Source organism: Triturus cristatus, chromosome 8 (genome assembly GCF_964204655.1).
Source record: "Triturus cristatus chromosome 8, aTriCri1.1, whole genome shotgun sequence".
NCBI classification, from domain to species: Eukaryota; Metazoa; Chordata; class Amphibia; order Caudata; family Salamandridae; genus Triturus; species Triturus cristatus.
The window spans coordinates 553,129,664-553,151,966 of record NC_140591.1 but is presented as its reverse complement, the minus strand read 5'-3'; positions in this window follow the sequence as shown (position 1 = coordinate 553,151,966).

Sequence of the window (22,303 nt, the reverse complement as noted above, 5' to 3'; positions counted from 1 at the left end):
CATGCAATTATTTTTTGAGACAAAGAAAAATCACAGAAATGAAACATACACAAATGCTTCTTAACATGATCGAGATGTGTCTCACTAATAACATTTTTTGTTTCAATAAAGAATTGTTCAAACAAATGTGCGGAACAGCTATGGGCATTTCCTTTTCTGTAAACTACGCTAACATCACCATGGGATGGTGGGAGAAAACCATAGCGTGGAACCTAGACAACCAGGATGAACTGGAGAAGATCATACTATGGGTTCGTTACATCGATGACTTGTTTTTAATTTGGAATGGCACAGATGATGATTTCAAAAAATACTTTGACAAACTTAACAATAACGAAACAGGCCTATCCTTTACATACAATATGAGCAGGTCAGAAATCCCATTCCTGGACACTTTGATCTACATTGAGAATGATCAGATCCATTCGACACTTTACAGAAAGGAAACAGCAACAAACAGTATCCTGCATGGAACTAGCTTCCACCCCAAACCCCTTTTGGATAGTATTCCCTATGGGGAATTCATGCGACTAAAACGTAACTGCTCAAAACCGGAAGATGCTGAAAGCAAAATTTATGAATCTATGGAAAGACTCAAACATAGAGGCTATTCAGAACTCACTCTCAAGAAAAATAAAAAGAGAATTGATAACAAAACTCGAGCAGAGACCTTAATACCTAAAATGACACCAATACCTGAAGACGGAAAACAAATCCCGAGATTTATTACTACCTACAGCAAAGAGAGTAGTACCATCATGGGCAAAATCAGAAAACACTGGCACCTAATTATGAAAGACCCAGATATAGGCAAACTAGTAGGTACTAAACCAACTGTTTCATACAGAAAAACCAAATCTCTGAGGGACATGCTCGTCAAAAGCCATTTCACACAAAGAGAAGAAACAACCTGGCTAACAGAAAAACAAAATGGATTTACTAAATGCAATTCATGCAAGGCATGTAAGATTGGCAAAAACATAAGAACCATCACAGAGCCTAACGGAAATGTTGTAACCATAAGGACAAGAATAACCTGTAATACCAAATTTGTGATCTACGTCATTGAGTGCACGTGTGGACAGAAATATGTGGGGAGCACCATCTGCCCACTAAAAAAGCGTATTCTTGAGCACATTCGAGCAGTTAAAAACAAAGACATCTCCTATGCAACTGCTAAACACATGATACTATGCCAGAAGGGGAACTGGAGATCAATGTGCTACTATGGGATTGACACCATCCCAGCAAACGAACGAGGTGGCAATAGAATCAAGAAGCTATGTCAGCTTGAATCACGCTATATAATCAAACTCAAAACTAAGAACCCGAGAGGCATGAACAATGACGAAGAACTTTATGTACACTTAGAATAACGTCCTGTTACATGATGAACTTTTTGACCTCCGATGAACCTAATTGGGACCCACTCTCTCCCTCACTTTTCTCGTTTTCTTCTCTTGTTTGTGATTTTCCTCTTACTCCCGTCCATGAAAACATAGTACTTTGAAACTTTTTCATTCTATATCTATTATGCCGCCTGCATGACAATTGTACTACACAGATACATGAGGATGAAATCAAGACTTTTGAGACATCATGATACCAATGTTACTGAATGTTTCTTTACTAGCAAATGAATTTACAACCATTAGTATACGAAATGTCTGGTACTATACCATAACTTAGTTTAAAGTGCCTTTTCCTGTTATTTAACAGTCGTAATTGAGTTTCCTTTTGGATAAAAATACAATTTTGTTTTTTACTGCACTACATTTCCCACAATGCAACATTGATGTCAAGTGGGTGTATAAATGGTGCAATAGAGAAAGGACTTACTGACCATGAACAAGGCCTTGATGGCTGAAACGCGTTGGTGGAGCTGTGTTGCAAATAAATAATCCTTTGAAAATCTCTTTCCCGAGTGCCGCATCTTTGGATTTATAATTGATTTGGGGGCCTGGATCCAGCCCGTATGCAGAGCACCCGCTGCCAGTGTGCCCCGGAACTTTGGGTCCCTTTGTTTGGATATATATATATATATATATATATATATAAAGTTCCACACTTGCCAAAGCTTCAGGACGCACTCTCCATAGGAAAATTAGGCAACAACGCATTCTGCAACTCCATGGTAAATAACATTGCCTTACGCGTTTCAAACATAAACTGTCCTTCATCATAGGCAGAGCGACATTGAATGAAAGGCATCGACTGCTGCTTCGTATTTCAAATACCTTTAATAGCCATCAGGTGAGGCCTCGTATTTGTCAGCGATTGCATTCTGGGAACAGCAGTTCTTAACTCAGCCTCGTAGTTCGTAAACAACAACCCATGTCTGCTCTCAATATATTATAATTTCGCCATTAGTGGGCTGCCAGGGGAAGCAAAAGAAACGTTGTTCAAATATAGTAAGCCATCCTCATGGACCGAAAACTGCTCTTGACATCCAGAGCCTCCGGCCCGCCCCTCTGCGGTGGTGCCGCTGACAAATACGAGGCCTCACCTGATGGCTATTAAAGGTATTTGAAATACGAAGCAGCAGTCGATGCCTTTCATTCAATGTCGCTCTGCCTATGATGAAGGACAGTTTATGTTTGAAAGGCGTAAGGCAATGTTATTTACCATGGAGTTGCAGAATGCGTTGTTGCCTAATTTTCCTATGGAGAGTGCGTCCTGAAGCTTTGGCAAGTGTGGAACTTTATAAATTACACGGCAGCCATGCCGTGAGGACTGCACCACCGCAGAGGGGCGGGCCGGAGGCTCTGGATGTCAAGAGCAGTTTTCGGTCCATGAGGATGGCTTACTATATTTGAACAACGTTTCTTTTGCTTCCCCTGGCAGCCCACTAATGGCGAAATTATAATATATTGAGAGCAGACATGGGTTGTTGTTTACGAACTACGAGGCTGAGAAACAGTAACATCATTGTATATGTGTGGGGTGTGGTGGGGCAATGACCACTATGGTGAGCTTTTAACGTTGCCTTTTTCAGTTATTTTTCTGCTTTTGCAGAAAATCAGTTGGGCAGTAAAGCCGATTCACGGTTTGATCGATGGCAATGCCGATACACGGCTTGATTTTGTGCAGTAGAGCAGATGCCAGAAAGCGTAAGCCGATACACGGCCTTATGAATTTACATTTACGCAAAATTGTTGTTCAAAATATTGATGTGCTGGTACTTGAGACAATATGCCTTTATTATGTTTGTTCATTTTGACGATTCTGCAATTTGGATTAATTTATATGTACTCAGTATGCATGTGTATATGTTTATTTATTCATATACTTGATTTTGAACACATTTCAAAATGGCGCTGTATTATCTGTGCACTTTACGCTGTCCTCTTTCTATGTTAAAATCCATGATGCATTGAAAGATTCAAATAATGGCGCTTTACGGTGTGCTGTGAACACCGAGGAAGGCAGATCGCCGAAACGCGTCTGTTCTGGGAATAAATCTCGTTGACACGCTACCCGTGAGTGCTTAATTCTTTACGATTAGAGAATTCTGGAGCGAAAATGTTATGCGGCTGGCACCGCCGCATTTATAGCACCCGACCGTGAGTGACTCGGAAAACGAGGTGCGAAGGGAGCAGTAATATATATATATATATATATTTATATATATATATTTATATATATATTTTATATATATATATATATTTATATAACATGCTTGCAAACTACTGCGAGTCAACTGTATTCTGATAATACTACCTATATTCCCCTACGCTTTGCTACTGTGGTGCAGTTTCTTTTACATTTTATTCAAAGTAAGACTCTCCAGTGACATCTCATAACAAACCTTAGTTGGTTTCACCAACAACCACCCATGCTTCCGCACCTTCCTTGTTTGCCTTGGCTTTGAGTTTGAACCAATCACCGCTGCTTCTTGCTATCTAGTACTATCCACCCATACTGTGCCGCCCATCCAGGCAGGCATTCTCTTTCACCTTCCACCCATCCTTCAACAACCCATGCGTCTGATCTGATTCCTATCAGCCACCTATGCATGCTTCCAACATATCCTTCTCTGCCAGTCAGTCATATTATTTATCTCGCCCGTCCTTCCACCCTTCTTTCCCTCTTTGTTCAACACATCCATCAAGGTCATCTGATCTGAGTTTGTCTTCTCCATAAAACCTTCACAGCTGATTTTGGAGTCAAATAGAAGAGGCCATTGGTTACTCAACTCACGCTGCTAATGCTAAGTAAAGGATGTCTTCTTCAAACGTTGTATAATGTTCACCACAACTTAATAAGTTGCACAGTACAGTGAAGTAGTGAACACACTTCCATCTAGTAGTAATGTCAAGAAGTAATGAATATAACTTACCACCGCCGGCCATTGCTGCTGGCTCCCCCCCTGTCGCTCCTGCAGGTGCCGCCAGTTCTCCTGCCCCCTCCGGAATGGCCGCATCACCGCTGGCTGCTCCGGCACTGGTGGTTGGTAGTGTGCCTAGAAAAAAACATCACAAATGTTTAGATGCCTGGAAACCTCCCCCTATTTTATTAGTGTTCACTTGGAACATTGAAAAAAAAGTTAATACGACATACATCAGCACTAGAGTAGTAAGTATAGTCGGTAGACAGACACTAGTAGTGATATGGATCCTAGGGTCATCTATTCCTACTCTACTCTTTTGAAAGTTAGCCTGAGCCATGTGCAACCCTTTTAGATTCATCATGCCGACTACTACTCTTTTGGCGCATATTTAATTATACCTGGCAGCTTATTGACATGTGCAGTAGATGCCTTTGAGGCCACATGACTGTTGCGTACAAGTGAAGAGGTTGAAAAACAAGGCACTTTGTTATTGAGTTTGGTTAGTCCGTATTGCTTAGCCATCACATATATGTCACACTTTTTGCCATGACTGCAAAATGCTTGCATTCACCAGTATACTATCTAACGGCTAACGCGCAGCATTTTTCTCATATAATAGGTGGAAGGTTCCCTTCTACAAACCAGAGATTTACAGAGCTTATGATGCATGATGTAACCAGTATTTCTACGTTCTACGGTGAGGGGTCTTCCAGAATTGAAAAGATCTTGTCTCTTGTCTCTTGTTCTTGTTGTCATGCACTTGTAAATGTTTACTGTTTTAATCTTAAGCATTTTTCTTGCTGGCTTATTGACGATGGCTGTAGTAAATGAAATTACATATAACGACGTACAGAGCTTGTTACTTGTTTCAAATAAACCTTTTGAACTTACACATAGACTCTGTGGTATTTGGTGTGGTGGGGTGGACTTACACAAGTGAGTGAGCAAAATGGTGTTATGTTCTGGGTTGTCTGTCTCAGTCATCATCAACATTGTGTATCTTATTCGTGGGGGGGTCGGGAGTGGGACCCTAATCTGAGACACTATAACTAGTCGGTCAGGGGATCGTGGGTTCTTCGGACTGAGGTATGATCAGTAAGGTCCAACCTCCCATCACCAACATCCTATTTTGTTGTGCATAGTTCTGTTTGTGGCTCTGCAGAATCACTACAACAATAGTAGTATCATGTACTATCCGATCCAAAATACTAGTCAAATATCTGGGTGGCCATTTTGTTTGTGGTAATTGTCAAAGCCTCAACATTGAGAAGACTAGAAGAGGACAACCCAAAGGACAGGACACAGTGGCTAGAGCTATTGGTCAATCAGAGTTTTATTATTCCAAAGAAACCCTTCAATAAAGAGTGGGCAACTGTGCAAGCTTCGCTACAGACAGAATAATAGTAGTAGTAGTAGTACAGAGAGTCATAGCAGAGGCAGTTAGAAGGAACTTAGTTAGAGGCAGGGATAAACAGAATTTGGAAACAGATAGTCAAGGTCAAAGAAGCTTTTGTAAAAAATAGAATTAGAAAGTGGAACCATAATTTATAGTTCGGAAAAAAAAGATGCAGTAAATGTTAGGGAAATATAACTGTCAATATAACCACTCGAGGACTTACTGGGGCCAGCAGCAGGAGCCTCGGTAGAGGAGCGGTCCTGTGGTTCCCCCGCCAACTCCGACCCCGTCTTCTTGGCCCTAGGTGGTGCTGATGATCATGTAAAATATAATAAAGAAAGAGACAAATATTAAGGAGTGCTGTGAAACAAATAATAATAAATCATTTGGAAAAATAAGTCAAACAACATTTTAGGAAACAACAATTGCAATAAAATTGAACTATCTAATCAGATGGATCGACTACTGGCTGCTTTCTGCATTCACGGATCGTCTACTTATTTATGAACACTCCAGTGTTCCATAATCATTCTGATTACAAATACTAACGGAGCCAAGTAAGTACCACCTGACCTACACCACCTATTCCAGATGGGCCAATTGTTCACTAAGTCTGCATTTCCATTTTTTTCAGCCATCAAATGCATAGATGAGATGGAGGACACATGCATAAATTTGTGCATACATACAACAAATTGTGGGTTGGTTGCATGATTCTGATCTAGTTCTGCTACTGACTGACCATGTTAAGCCTACCACTCACTAAACGAAGTACAAAAGGTTCTACGGAGGACTGGGGTGAGCAGCACTCAGTGACAGAGGAGGCGTCACACAGACCACATAAAACAATTATTTACTAATACTAACAAACTAAACCAAGTATCCAATATCCATCCACGACTATTTCACAGTAGGACAATGGAAGGACTAGAGTCTCTCTAGCAAATCGCATTACCTAACTTCAGTTCTCTAAAATAAACTCTTACATAATCAGCACAAGCTAGCGCAAACTAAGTCGCAAACAAGTAAGAGTACCACCGAGTACCTGGGTCCAGAAGATTTTGCTTTTTGGAACGTAATTTACCAGCAACGTGTAGCACACAGCAGTAATCTTGTTATTCGTCAAATTTAATTTATAAACAATAAGTTACTCACCAAGCCCGACGACCTTGACACCTAGCAGGTCCAACAGGTCCTGCTCCCGGTCCAGGATGTCGGACCACCGGTGGGCCAGCTGATTATGGGTGCGCCGGACCCCAGAGCACCGGAATACTGCCCGGCGCACCTTCGCCCACCGACGGTGACGCTCCTGGGTAGGGTACCCGGAGCCGGGCCTGCCGCCTGCTGCCAAGGTCAAGGGGAGGTGGCGCTGAATGAAAAAAACAAGGGCGGCCACCTCCGCCTCCCCAAAAAGTTGCCGGTCCTGCACCCCTGCAGGACGCATTCTGCCGCAAGGCAGGAGGTCCTTGTATGCTCCTGCAGGTCCCTTGCCCTTGGCACTAGGTGTACCCTTAGCCATGGTTCTGGGGTGGGTGGGAGGTGGAAAAGAAAAGTTAGAAGGGGAAAAAAAGTTAGGGGGAAGAAGAAAGAAAGAACTTTATAAAAGTAAAAAACACACAGTAAAAGTAGAAATAAAATGCAAAATATAAACTTAGGGAAAGAGAGAGATAGATGATAACTAAAAAAAGTCAGACAAAATGTTTTAAATACAAAGGATTACAAAGATTAAGGGAGGATAGAAAAGTAGGCCCAGAACCATAGCATAGAGTGAAAAACAAGATGGCCGTGCCCATTCGCGACCGCGTGGGTGAGTTTGCGCGATATTTCTTGCGAACATGCACTATTCATAGCGAACAAGTAACATGCGCTCCCGAACACGACAATGCGCATCGCGAACACGCTATCCGCGACCCGAACCAGGAAATAAGACATCGCGAGCGGGCGGGACAATTGAAAAACAAGATGGCCGCGCCCATTGGCGACCGCATGGGTAAGATGGCGAGATATTATCCCCCGAGCATGCAAACAGCTCCCCGAACACGCTCACCGCGCTCCAAAACAAGTAAAAGCCATCGCGAACGGGCACCCCAAGCAACTACGCTAGCTCGCGAAGCTCCTCGCAGCTCGCGTAGTGCAAGTACATTTTCGCGTAGCTTCGCGAAGTGTGACTACGCGAACTATGCCCAGGGTTAACAGCAACCCAATTTATCACAATGGTGTTCAGTGATGTGGATCAGGTCTTGCATTTGTGCAGAACCATATAATGATTTGTGTTACACAAAACTGCAGATAAATAATTTGATATCACAGTGACCCCTTAAAACATTTTTCTTTAAATTTTCATGTGGCTTTTTTCCCCTTTTCTAAATTTAAGTGCCTTCACCTTCCTTTATGCAAGATGGAGATGGAACAAAGTAACCTTGACACTCTCAGCAAGGATGATCAGTGCTACAGATTGATTCACAGTCTGGGACAACCATGTCTCATTTGGCAGTCTCAGGTAGGGGAATCCAGTGAAGACTTCATCCCCAAATTGAATGGGTTACCCTGAACTGCCAGCTTTTTTCTTGACAGGCATTCCAGTGAAATGTTCCAATACCAGTGCCTGCTAAAGCTTGCCAATGAAATTAATGTGGTCCTCCACAATTAAATGAGGCACAGGATCTATGAGTCTGTCAGGGCTATTTAAAGGACAGAATGTGGATGTGTGTTTATGTATCTAGTATTTAAACAGTGGGAACCAAGCTAAAAGACAGCCAAGCACTGTGCACAGTTAAAGACAAGCATCAAGTGAACAAATAATATGAAGGAAGCTGGGATGTGGAAAGTTAATGCATTGTTATGTAGTGTTCTGTAAAGAGATGATTCTTCAACACTTTCCTAATTCAAAAAGTATTGTGGTGATCCTCATGGATATGGGGATGTTCTTCCAGATCATGAGTCCATAGATGGAAAAGGCGTGCTGCCTTTTTTTTTCTTTTGTATGGTTATTGATCTGCAGTCTGATGATGTCAGGGCTGTGGTTGTGCTGGGAATCACCAGAGATGGTGAGCTTGTATACATGATAAAAGGGGAGTTTGTTGTGACGACAAAAGGAGCCAATGGAGTTCCATCAGGATGGAGGTAATGTGATCTTATTTCTGCACACCCTTGGTGAGATATGCTCCTAGGGGGTGATAATGTAAAGTCTGGGATGACATGAAGTAAAACATTACCACTATCCTGCTGCAAGAGTACAATGGCTTGAACAGTAGTTCTGAAGTCACTTTCTAGAGAAAATTGTTTGATTTCCTTAAGGATAGGGCTGGTAACAGGCAGTCTTTGTTTTTTTGGAAAGGTGTTCCTTGATGGTGAGGTTTTTGTTAATTTTTAATCCAAATGTTTTGGTTTTTGGTGTACGTTGGGGTTCAAAGTCTTCAATGTTCATGTCATTGAGCCAGGCTTTTTCTATATCTCGTTTATTGTTTGAGGCAAATAACAGGAATTCTGTCTTGGTTGGGTTGAGCTTCAGGAGAGCGCTGAAAATCAAGGTCTGGATGATGTACAAGCAGTGTTTGAGGCTTTGGATGCCTGAAGAAGAGGAGACTTTCAAGTAGCATAGAGTATCATCGGCATATTGGTGACTCTTGATGCTGTTATCTAGGAGTAAAGGCTCCATGTATAGACTGTAGATGACAAGATGGGGCCTTGAGTGACTTCACAGGTGAGGGATCATTTGCGACCCGGAGGTGACCATGTTAGCAAACTAGTGTCTGTTAACCCCTTTGCTGCTAGGCATTTCCCCCTACCCAGTGCTAAACATTTTTTGGGCTCTTTGGGGTAGTTCAAGCATAGGCTACCATAACGTTTTGTCCACATAAGGTATCCACACCAAATTTGCGTCATTTTCTTCCAACATCCTGTGGATTCTAAAGGTACTCAGAATTTGTGGATTTTCCTGGAGCAGACCAAGAAATTAGCCAAAATACAGCTAAATGTTGAGGGTTTTGGGAAAACTGGGAAAAAAGTGCTGCAGAAGAAAACGTATGGTTTTGTCCCTACAAATGGTATCAATGAAGGGTTTGCAGTGCTGAAAGGATCAGGATAAGGCAGAAAATTGTCAGAAAACCAAGATTTTCTAAATAATCCTGGCATTTTCCTGGGACATAGCCTATCCTTCCTATTTTTTGTGCTTTCAATCTCCTTTCAGTTTGTGATAGAAATGGGTGTGGAACCAATAATTAATCCCAGAAAGCTATACATTTCTGAAAAGAAGATAATATTCTAAATTCAGATAGTGGTCATTTGTGTAGACCCTTCAAGGTTTTCCTATAGAAACTAACAGTTGAAATAAATGCATTTTGAAATTGAGTTGAAAACACAGCCATTTGTGCCTACATTTTAACCTGTAACTTCATCTATGTATGGCGGATTGTTTAAAGCAATATACTGTTATAGCTGTTGAACCCTTCTGGTTGCAGCGATATATAGTATTTGTAGGTTCACCAAGAACTCATGGTACCCAGAGGCAATAACTTAGCTGCACCTTGGAACAGTTTTTCGACGTGTACCAGGTATACCGCAAGTTATTGGGTAAAATATAAAGAGTGAAAAATAGGTATCAAGGAAACCAATGTATTTACAAAATGAGAACAAAATATGGAGTTTATAAGCAGTGGTTATTTGCATATCTCTAAATGTGTGGGTCCCATACTTGCAAATGAATTAGAGGGCATTTTTCATTTTTACAAATTGTCTTACATTTGGATAGCAGAAATACACAGGAAGTCAATTGCTAATTACACTTTTCTACTATTCTATGTTTCCCTAAGTGTCCCAATGAAAATGGTACCTCATTTGTGTGGGAAGGCCTAGTGCCTGCGTCAGGAAATGGCCCACAATGCAATGTGGACATATCACATTTTTCCAGTGAAAACTGACCCTTTTTTTGCAATGTGCCTAGCTGTGAATTTTGGACCCTACCTCACCGGAACCTAGAGAGACCTAGCAAACCTTTACATTTTTGGAAACCAGACACTCAGTGAAATTCAGGATGGGGTGACTCGGGTGGCTCTCCCCAGGTTCTTCTACCCAGAATCTCTTGCACACCTCAGTGTTTGTCAGAAAAACATATCTTTTCACATTTCTGTACTGGAAAGTTCTGGAATCTGTGGGGAGCCTCAAACTGCCACCCACCTGGCGTTTCCCAAAGTCTCCCAATAAAAAATGGTACCTCATTTGTGTGGGAAGGCCTAGTGCCCGCGACAGGAAATGGCCCAAAATGCTATGTGGACACAACACATTTTTCCACAGAAAACTGACCTGTACATTTTTAAAAGCTATGTGTCCAGGATGGGGTTATTTGTGTGCCTCTCACCAGGTTCTGATATCTAGAATCCCTTGCAAACCTCAAACTTTATCAGAAAAACATATTTTCCTCACATTTGTGTGATGGAAAGTTCTGGAATCCTTGGAGAGCCACAAACTGTCTCTCAATAGGAAATGGTACATCATTTGTGTGGGTAGGCCTAGTGGCCGTGACAGGAAATGGCCCAAAACGTAATGTGGACACATCACATTTTTCAACACAGAAAACTGACCCTTTTTTGCAATGTGCCTTGTTGTGGATTTGGGACCCTAGCTCAGTGGGTACCTAGGGAAACCTGTACATTTTTAAAAAGTATGGGGTATATGTACAAGACCCTATAGCCACAGTAATGTAACTTTCTGTGACGTTTCAGTGGCAATAGGGGCTTTGCATTATTTACAAGTTAGCGTTAAGCCACTTAATGTGGCATAACGCTGCCTTGTTAATAATGCCCTCTTTCACACTATGATTAGCATGGATGTGGTGGGCTGTGGGTGTTGCGTGCACGTTCCACCACAACACCCATTGATTTTGATGATGTCCGCTATTTACAAGGGCAGCGTAAATAGGAGGCAGCACCAAAATTAATACCAGGAAAAACCTGGTCTTAACTTGGCGAAATGAGGAGAAATGCTTTTTGTTTCCTCGTTTTTGCTTTTTCCATGTGTACTGGCTTGTGCAACACATATGGAAAAAGCTAAATGCCTTGGATTGTTCATGTTCAAGAAGGTGACCCTTCCTGCATGTAAACAATCCTTTAAAAAAATGACATTTTGTATCTTCCATGTGTGCTGCATTAAGCAGCACACATAGAAGTGAGAAAATGGCATTTCAAGATTGGATATGTGCAGGAAGGGGTCCTTCCAGTACATAAGCAATCCTCCCCTGCAAGCAGACACCCTTGCACTATGGTACAAGGATGCCTGAGTTGGCACTATACTGCTAAGTGTAGTGCCAGCGCAGGGTGAAAAACAAGGCTGCATCATATCCTTGTAAATATGATGCAGCCTTGCGTTTCTGAAGTGGCGGAGTGAGGTGTAAAGCCATGATGGTTAACACCTCACACTGCCACTTTTTTGTAAATATCTCCCTATGTGCCCAGTGGAATCCAGGATGGGGTGACTTGTGTGGCTCTCACTAGGTTCTGTTACCCAGAATCCCTTGCAAACCTCAAACTTTGTACAGCAAAATAAATGTTTCTCATTCTGTGAGGGAAAGTCTGGAATCTGTGGGGAGCCACAAACCTCCACCCACCAGCATTTCCCCAAATCTCCTGATAAAAATGGTATCTCACTTGTGTGGGTAGGCATGGTGCCCACACAGGAAACGGCCCAAAATGCAACATGGACACATCAAACTTTTTTACCAGTGGAAACTGATCCTTTTTGTGCAATATGCATATCTGTGGATTTTGGACCCTAGCCCTGCCAGCACCTGGGGAATCCTAGAAAAGCTGTACATTTTTTAAAACTAGATACCATGGGGAAGCCAGGATGGGATGACTTGTGTGGCTCTCACCAGGTTCTGTCACCCAGAATCCCTATCAAACCTCAAAATTTGTAAAGAAAAACATATTTTTCTCATTCTGTGATAGAAAGTTCTGAAATCTGTGGGGAGCCACAAACATCCACCCACCCAGCATTCCCCTAAGACTTCCAATAAAAATGGTACCTCACTTGTGTGGGTAGACATTCTGCAACAGAAAATGGCCTTAAATGTATCACATTTTTCCAGTGGAAACTGACCCTTTTTTACATTGTGCCTAGCTGTGGAATTGGGACCCTAACTCACCCGGCACCTGGTTAAACCTAGCAAACCTGTACATTTTTGAAAACTAGATACCAGCCAAGCATCACCCACACACAACCCCAGCCAAACACCATCCATACACACCATCAGCTTAGCGCCAGCTCATGTACACTGCCGCCATCAATCAAGCACCACTCCATGCACACCACCAGGCAAGTGCTACTCTACACACATCATCATCAAGTGCAAGTCCACAAACACCATCAGCCAAGTGCAAGTCCACACACACTGCCAGCAAAATGCCAGCCAAAGGTCAGCACACGCAGAACGTGAGCCAAATTCCAGGTTACACACATACAAACTTTCCTTGGTCTCTAGTGGTTTTCTGCACACGCTTGAGAGCAGATGAGCCTAAAAATATTACTGCAACAACCAAAATGTGTGCCTAAAAAAGGGGAGTGACACTTACCTATGGGACAACTCCTTGAAATGCCCAAAAACATATCAGCCACGTTAGGCAGCTCCTACCCCCTAAACAATGAAAGGCATAGTCCCTGGTGCCTAATGGGCTTTCTGCCCCCCATGGCGGAAGACCAGGGGCTGTTGCATCACCTACCCCCAAGAGGAGGCAGAAAGACATTGGGCCCCCGTTTTGTGGGGTGGAGGCATGGCCATGCCCAGTGGGAGCAGCCCTACCACTCTTTTATAAAAAAAAGAATCCCTGTTGTCTAGTGGGCTTCCTCCCCTTGGGAGTCAGATCAGGAGTAATAACCCACATCTGCTCCCCAGGGGAGGTAGAAAGACTGTCCTTTAAATTGGGGAGTGGGGGCATCGGCATGCCAATTTTGGGCAGCCCCCACCCTTACGTATTAAGATAAAAATCCCTGGTGCCTAGTGGTCTTTCTGCTGCCCCCAGTGGGGCAGAAAGACTTTCTTCACAATTTAATTTGGGTGGGGGCTTGGTCTTGCACATTGTGGGCAGCTCCCACTCATCTTTTATATTAAAAAAACCCTGGTCTCTACTGTGCTTTCAGCGCCCCCTGTGGGGCAGATCAGGGGTAATAGCCCCACCTGGACCCCAAAGGGGCAGTACACCTGTCTAATTTGTGTTTAGGTGGGTGGGGCACTGGCATGTCCATTCTGGGCTGCTCTCACCCCTATGTATAAAAAAATCTCTGGTGCCTATTGGGCATTCTGCCCCCCTGAGGTGCAGATTGGGGCTATTGCCCCATCTGTCTCCCAGCAGGCCAGAAAGACAGTGGCTAATATTTTTTGGGGCATTCGCATGCCCCTTCCAGTAGCCACACCCTTGCCCTTAAAAAAAATAGTCCCTGGCTGCCTAGTGGGCTTTCTGCCCCCCTGTTGGGCAGATTGGGGGTAATAACACCAAAAGGCTGCCCAATTTGTGTTTGTGGGGGGTGGGGGCACTGACTTGCCCATTTTGGGCAACCCTCACACCTACTTTGCACCTAGTGGACTCCCCCCCCCCCGGGAGCCAGATCAGGGGCTTTTGCCCCCAACTGACTCCTGGCAAGACGAAAGACTATGGCTAATAGTTTTGGGGGCTCGGGGGCATTGGAATGCCCGTTCTGGGCATCCCCCACCCCTGACCGATATAAAAAATAGTCCCTGGCTTCCTTTTGGGCTTTCTGCCCCCACGGGAGGCACAAAAACTATCCAAATTGTGTTTGTGGAGGTTGGCGCAATGGTATTCCCATTTGGGCAGCCCTCACCTCTATGTATAAAAAAACATAATCCCTGGTGCCTGGTGGGCTATTAGCCCCCCCCCCATGGGGGGTAGATCAGGTACTATTGCCCCTATCCCCTTTCTGTCTCTGGGGGGTCAGAAAGATTCCGGCAGCCAGTTATCAAAAGAGGTTTGTCAATGATGTATTCTGTAGCAGTCTCTGTGTTGCAGGGTGATCTGAAACCAAACTTGCAGACATGCAGGATATGGTTGTTCCAAACTGCTAAGCTCTAAATCATTGTTTTACGGATAGATGTTTCTTCATTTGGAAGCATAAAGGTAAAGTGATGTATACATTGCTGCTCCTATTCCCTGGTTTTATACAGGCATTGTCAAGGTACATCATGCATAAAAAGCAGGTAAAATTCAGCCAAAACATTCCTGAAGTACCACATTTTTTATAACGAGGACACAAGATTTGCTGTTACTTTTGGCTACAATGTAAATACATCAAAGCATAAAGGTCTTTCAAAATAAAGAAATATTCATTTTTTCATGGTTTTCATGAAAGCTTTATGATATTTGAGTTTACAGGTAATTCGGATCATCAAGTATTGTCTTGATTGAATTATTATTGCTCAATAGCCAATACTCAATCCACCTTCAAAACCTGGTGACATAAATCACTGTGAGTCATGTGGCAAATAAAGTTAGAAAAAGTGATAAATTGGCCCCAATAACTGTTTCTCTTTCAGTGTCTTCCTCACAGACCAGAAGAAAAACATGTTAATAATCAAACGATATAGTAAATTCCAGTAGTTTGAGATTGGGCTCTTCCAGATTATTTTGCTGCTTTAGCAGCATAGGTTCTTCAACAAGTTGTTATATCTGAATGTAATGTTTATTTGTATCCCATTTACATTCTGAAATGACAAAATAACGTGCATTAAAAGTATATTTACAAAAAATGAGCACCCATAGGTTGTCAAATTTATAAATGTAAGACCTTGTTGGTCCTTTGCTAACTATATGCCTAGAAGATTATAAGTATGGGAGAGGCTGGAAGTTGAACTCCCTGAAGAAATCCCTCCTCTCTGATGAAATGTCATGGGGTACAAGAGAATTGGAGACAAAAGTAATACAGAAATCTGATTAATTAATGTTAAAGGTTGTTTTTGTCAGAAATTCAACAGAGGTTTGAAAGTAAATGTAAGGTATTCTTTTGTAAATATGGATAGCCTTTTTGGAATGTAAAGCTAGCACTTGACAGGGGATATTCGAAGAAGCGTTCCACTGTCCATTCAAAAGATGATGCATGCACATTGCACATATTCATAGAAAAATAAAAAAACTAACGGATTCTCATAGTCTAGATAGTTTGAACATAAGAAGAGCATGATCTCAACAACTTTGACTGATTTGAGAAAATATGTCTAATATACCCACAGACATATAATTAGTCCATCCACAGAATTTATTAATATTCCATATACAGATTAAGGCTAATTTTAATACATTATCTTGGTGTTCAAAGTCTGAAACCATCCTCTATATGTGACATTTCTAATATTAGGATGCTTCATTCAGCAATCTGTTATTATGTATATGTCTGTGTTCAAATTAGTTCTTATATTTTTCACATGTGATTTGACTATATTTAATCTCAACACACTAACTACTAAGTGTTGATACAAAACATCCGGGAATTTGAAATAGTTACTAAACAATAGGTAATGGAGTATATGGAGAAAGAACGTGTCCCCTTTTAGTTCCCTGATTCAATATTAGCCTGTCATCTGCTTCTATGCCATCTACATAGTATAGAGACACACTGGAAGCTATGCACAAATTGTACTTTGTAGTACGTTTAACAATATTCAGCAAAGTACTTTTCACAAATCTATGTGTGAAATCATCCACCTCAGTCTATCCTATCTTCTTTATGCGGAGTTCTCCGCCTTGTTTATGGAGGTCTCTGCACCCATAAGGCCTCATTTCCAATGGCTTTATGCAGCCTTGTAAATATTGTTCCCTTTATCTCAGTTTTCTGCATTTAAGGGGCATGCAATGGGTGTTGCCGTGGGTGTTCCCAGAAACACACATGGCTTTTTGACACTGCCCCAGATTTATGAGGAAACGTAACTCTGAGGCAGCGCCAAAAACTTAGGCTTTCACAGTGGAGGCGTAAGCGAAGGCATAGCAAGGAGAAATAACGTTATTTCTCCTTGTTCTAAATGTTCTCTGTGTGCTGTATTCTGCAGCACAGATAGAAAGAGGAACTAGCCTCTTTTCATTGTTTTTGTGCATGAAGGTTTTCCTTCCTGCACAAAAAACAATCATACCTGCAACGCAGACACCCTTCGACAATGGCGCAAAGGTGCCTGTGTTGGAGCATGGCAGCCCATTGTGTGCAAGCGCCTGGGAAAAGGAAAGGTAGGTGCTGTATCTAATAGTTACATCGCATTCCCGCCCTTTCCTTTTGCTGTCGGGTAGAGCAGCAGGAAGGCCTGCGACGCTGCCCTATGGCAAAACCTTGTTAATGAGGCCCTCAGTGGTAAACCTGAATGGAACCCTGGGAAATACTAACTTCTAAATGGGGTGGATTAAGGAAGGGGATGTTGTTAGAATTGACTACATCTAGAAGCATTACAGTCTGTACAAGCATGCACAACTGAACATACAGATATGTCACATTAAGGCAAAGGAGCATCATGTTTGATTAATGTTTTTATGTAACTGTGTATCACATATGTGCTTTTATGGTTTACTTTTAAATCGAATAAAGCTACTTTTTGACTTTGATTAGTCTTTAAGTGGTTTATATCATTCCGGGTGCATTGAATAAGCAAAAGTGGTGAGGTAGAAAGTGTAGAGGCGAGGCTCTCGTCTGACAAATCTAGAGCTCCCATAAACAGAAAACACAAACAAAATCATTTTCTGTAATAAATGCTGTTATTGAAGATACAGTACACATTATTAACATGTAAAAATGAAAGAAAGTTTTCTTTCATTTGGATATTATTCTTCAATAAAAAGTTTGACTCGTGAGCAGGTGTTTTTTAACATTACAAACAATCATCATCTTACCATTTAAATAATAGTTTTTCATTTATGTCCTGGTTAATGTTCCTTCAGTTGCCCTATTTGCATCCTGTCTGTGGAGACAGAGAAGTTGCTCCTTATCATCTGAGTCATCTTCAAAATCAATAGGTAGTTATTTACGGAGAATATTGCAAAGCACCACCACTGTATTGAAGGCGCTTGAATCTGTTTATAAAAGTTCAAAAGTTCCTTAAAGTACAACCTTGTGCCTCTGTGTACTCTATTTCTTTTTTCATTAGAGTTGAATATGCCCTTCCTGTACAAGACCAAAATAGACCAAAATAATATGCTAACATTTTTACCTGGAAGGACTCCGACTTGTCGACATCTGTGGTTCAGAACTGTCTCTCATCTGTATTTCAGTGGCTTGCTTGCGCCCAACTGAAATGCAATGAGGATAAGTCGGAGGTCCTTCTGTATGGCTCATTTCCACCTTCCTTCAGAGAAATTATATGGCCGCCAGACTTCCCTCGCCCTAAGTCAGAGGGCGTCTCTGCTAAGAACTTGGGGATCTGGTTTGGTGAAGACCTTCAGTTTTTGGTGCAAATTAAGAAACTCACCGGAGTTTGCTTTGGGACTCTCAAGTCACTCAGAAGGTTCTTCCCCCTGCTTCCCAGGCCTGCCAAGGAAAAGGTCGCCCGTGCACTCATTCTTTCTCACATTGAATATGCTAACTCATCCCAGGATATTTGTTGAGAAAACTGCAGACCATACAAAATGCCAAAGCTAGACTCCTATTTAACATCTCTGGAAGATCTAGCGTGACACAGCACTTACGAGACTTGCATTGGCTTCCGGTGGCCCAAAGTGTGCAATTAAAATTCTCATGGTGACCCATAGAGCCCTGCATGGTTTGGGGCCTCTGTACATTAGGAAGCGGTTTGGCTTCTACATCCCTAGCAGAGCTTTGAGCTCTGCCGCCCAACGTCAGATGATTATCCCGCGATTTTGCAGGTCACGGTTGGGAGGTCAGTCCGTTTCTGTTAAAGCAGCAATGGCTTGGAATTCTCTCCCATTGGAATTGCGGCATATTGAGGATCTTAGACTTTTCAAGAAACAACTTAAAACTTTTCTCTTCAGCTAGCTGATCCATACTCTCCACTCCATTGGGCTTTGATAACTGCACGCGCCAGGACACTCTCGAGTATTTGAGCACGCTATGAAACCCTCTATAACATAACATAACATAACATAAAGCACAGTTTTGCCTGCCCGCATAGATGCAGGGAAACCCTTCTGTCCATACAGCAAAACACTTCATTCTCCGGAGACAGTGTCAATAAGGTGGCATGTCAAATCTTAGTCAATGTGTAACCGGGAGAGTTGAGTGCATGAATGACTGACCAATGTCAGACCAAACACGGAGACAGTCAGCTCTCCATTGGCTTGCAATTTGTCCCTGGGGCAGGGATTCGGGATGGCACTTATTAGATGCGCTAATGGTTAGGGTCTCGCATCACACATTGGGGCATGTTTACAAGGGGATATCACCACCAGAGCATCACTTGTAGCAAAATTCTGGTGGAGATTTACCCTTCTCCATATTTACAAATTGGCATTCAGCTACTTTTTGTAGCTTAACGCAGCCTTGTAAATGAGGCCCCTTTACATGCATCAGTTAGCATGAAAGGGGTGTGCAATGGGTGTTGCTATGGCCGTTCTACCACAAAACTCATTGCTTTTGATGCTGCTCCAGATTTACAAGGAGGTGTAAATCTGAGACAACACCAAAAACTAACACCATGCAAGAGTAAGTGTTAGAATGGCAAAACAAGGAGAAATACTTTCAGCACACGTAGAAAGAGCAAAATATAATTAATGATTGAATATGTGTAGGAAGGTGTCCCTTCCTGCACATGTGATGTCATTTGAGATGTTATGAGTGATCTCATCAGTGATGTCACTGACCATGTCATGAGTGATGTAATATGTGACGTCATCAGCAGTGCATTGCAGGGGAGCGAGTTATAGTTAGTTGAACTAACTATAACGGCCAAATTTCACTGGTTTTGTACAAGTGCAATGTCCAACTAACTATGTGTCCCTGAAACCTGTGTTTTTTTGGGTGAATTTCTAAGGTTTTTTAAATGCTAGTTTCTAACTATAACGTCCCTGAAACCTGTTGTTTTTTCAGTGAATTTCAAAGGCTTTTAAATGCTAATTTCTAACTATAACGTCCCTGAAACCTATGTTTTTTCAGTAAAAAAAAATAATATATATATATACATATATATATATCACGCTCCTGCTTGTACCAGTTGATGAGAGGCACTCGAACCGCAACATGGAGCTGCAAGCTTCAGACTCGTATTTCCAGGTACGAAGGATGCCAGCTAACTGATCACTTTCGCAGCCATTCATTAATGCTGCCTGAAGCGTTTCGAATTCATCTTCTTTCTCAAAGGCTCCTGGTGAAAAGAGCACGATCCGGTCACGCCCTCCTACGTACACTTAAATAGCGCGCCCCTTGATGGGCTGTTCTGTATGACACTGCGCTAGTGGTTATGGGAGTTGAGGTGCCGGAGGGAATATACGATTCCCAAAAGGTGCATAAATTGTTCTGCTGAATATATTAAAAACCTGCTGATGGGTCTCAGTGTGCTAGCTCCTCCTAAATCCTTTGTTGTGGCTCCACATGTTGAGGCCGGTAGATACCAACCCCAGTGGCCCCCTGGATTGTTAGGGTGGTGCACTCATAGCTGTATGGCCACCGCTTACAAATCGCGCTCCTGCTTGTACCAGTTCATGAGAGGCACTCGAACCGCAACATGGAGCTGCAAGCTTCAGACTCGTATTTTCAGGTATGAAGGATGCCAGCTAACTGATCACTTTCGCAGCCATTCACCAATGCTGCCTGACGCGTTTCAAAGTCATCTTCTTTCTCAAAGGCTCCTGGTGAAAAGAGCACGATCCGGTCACGTCCTCCTACGTACACTTAAATAGCGTGCCCCTTGATGGGCTGTTCTGTATGACAGTGCGCTAGTGGTTATGGGAGTTGAAGTGCCGGAGGGAATATACGATTCCCAAAAGGTGCATAAATTTTTCCCAATAACTTTGGCGCCGAATGACGAATTTTCAAAACGTTGGTCCGACTCCGGTCAGCTACTATCCTGAAAGCTTCAGGGTGATTGACCAAGCAGGGGCCGAGAAAAAAGGGGGGTCCAAAAAAGCGTTTTCTCCATGTTATTTCCCATAGGAAACTTTAGACACGACTACAGCCCGAACTGCAGAAAGGAATTACACCAAATTTGGCAAAAAGGTAGCCCTTGGTTCAGAAAGAGACCTTTTTTTAAATGGTGTAAATCTGTCCAGTAGTTCCTGAGAAATTCAAAAAATAGAGGTCAAAAAATCAATTTGCCATAGGAAACTTTAGACAGGGTTACAGCTGAAACTGCTGAACGGAATTACACCAAATTTGCCAAAACGGGAGTTCTTGGTTCATACAGCAACCTTTTTTTCAAATGGTGTAAATCCGTACAGTAGTTTTCAAGATATTAAAGGAAATAAAAGTTTATATATCTGGCCGGGACCTAACTACACAAGCACAAGTTTGGCTCTAATTGGCAGCCAACACTTCATCCAGGAAGTGCTGGCAGCCATCTTGGTGCAATGCTTTTTAGGTCGCGCCTAGTGATGCAGCGCATGCGCTGCACACTACACAAACACCACTGTATTGCCCTAAACCCTAAAACACTACCCCAACACGACCCCCTACACTGCACGAACACCACTGCACTGCCCTAAACCCTGAAACACTACCACAGCATGACCCCCTACACTGCCCGAACACAACTGCACTGCCCTAAACCCTGAAACACTACCCCCAGCATGACCCCCTACACTGCCCGAACACCACTGCACTGCCCTAAACCCTGAAACACCACCCCCAGCATGATCCCCTACACTGCCCAAACACCACTGCACTGCCCTAAACCCTGAAACACCAGCCCCAGCACGTACCCCTACACTGCCCGAACACCACTGCACTGCCCTAAACCCTGAAACACGAGCCCCAGCACGACCCCCTACACTGCCCGAACACCATTGCACTGCCCTAAACCCTGAAACACCAGCCCCAGCATGACCCCCTACACTGCCCGAACACCACTGCACTGCCCTAAACCCTGAAACACCAGCCCCAGCACAACCCCCTACACTGCCTGAACACCGCTGCACTTCCCTAAACCCTGAAACACCAGTCCCAGCAAGACCCCCTACACTGCCCAAACACCACTGCACTGCCCTAAACCCTGAAACACCACTCCCAGCAAGACCCCCTACACTGCCTGAACACCAAAGCACTGCCCTAAACCCTGAAACACCACCCCCAGCAACACCCCCTACACTGCCCGAACATCACTGCCCTAAACCCTGAAACACCACCCCCAGCAAGACCCCCTACACTGCCCAAACACCACAGCCCTAAACCCTGAAACACCACCCCGAGCAAGACCCCATACATTGCCCGAACACCACTGCACTGCCCTAAACCCTGAAACACCACCCCAGCACGACACCCTACACTGCCCGAACACCACTGCACTGCCCTAAATCGTGAAACACCACCCCCAGCAAGACCCCCTACACTGCCCATACACCACAAGCTGTTAACCTTGAAAACCACCCACAGCAAGACCCCCTACACTGCTCGAACACCACTGCACTGCCTTAAACCCTGAAACACCACCCCCT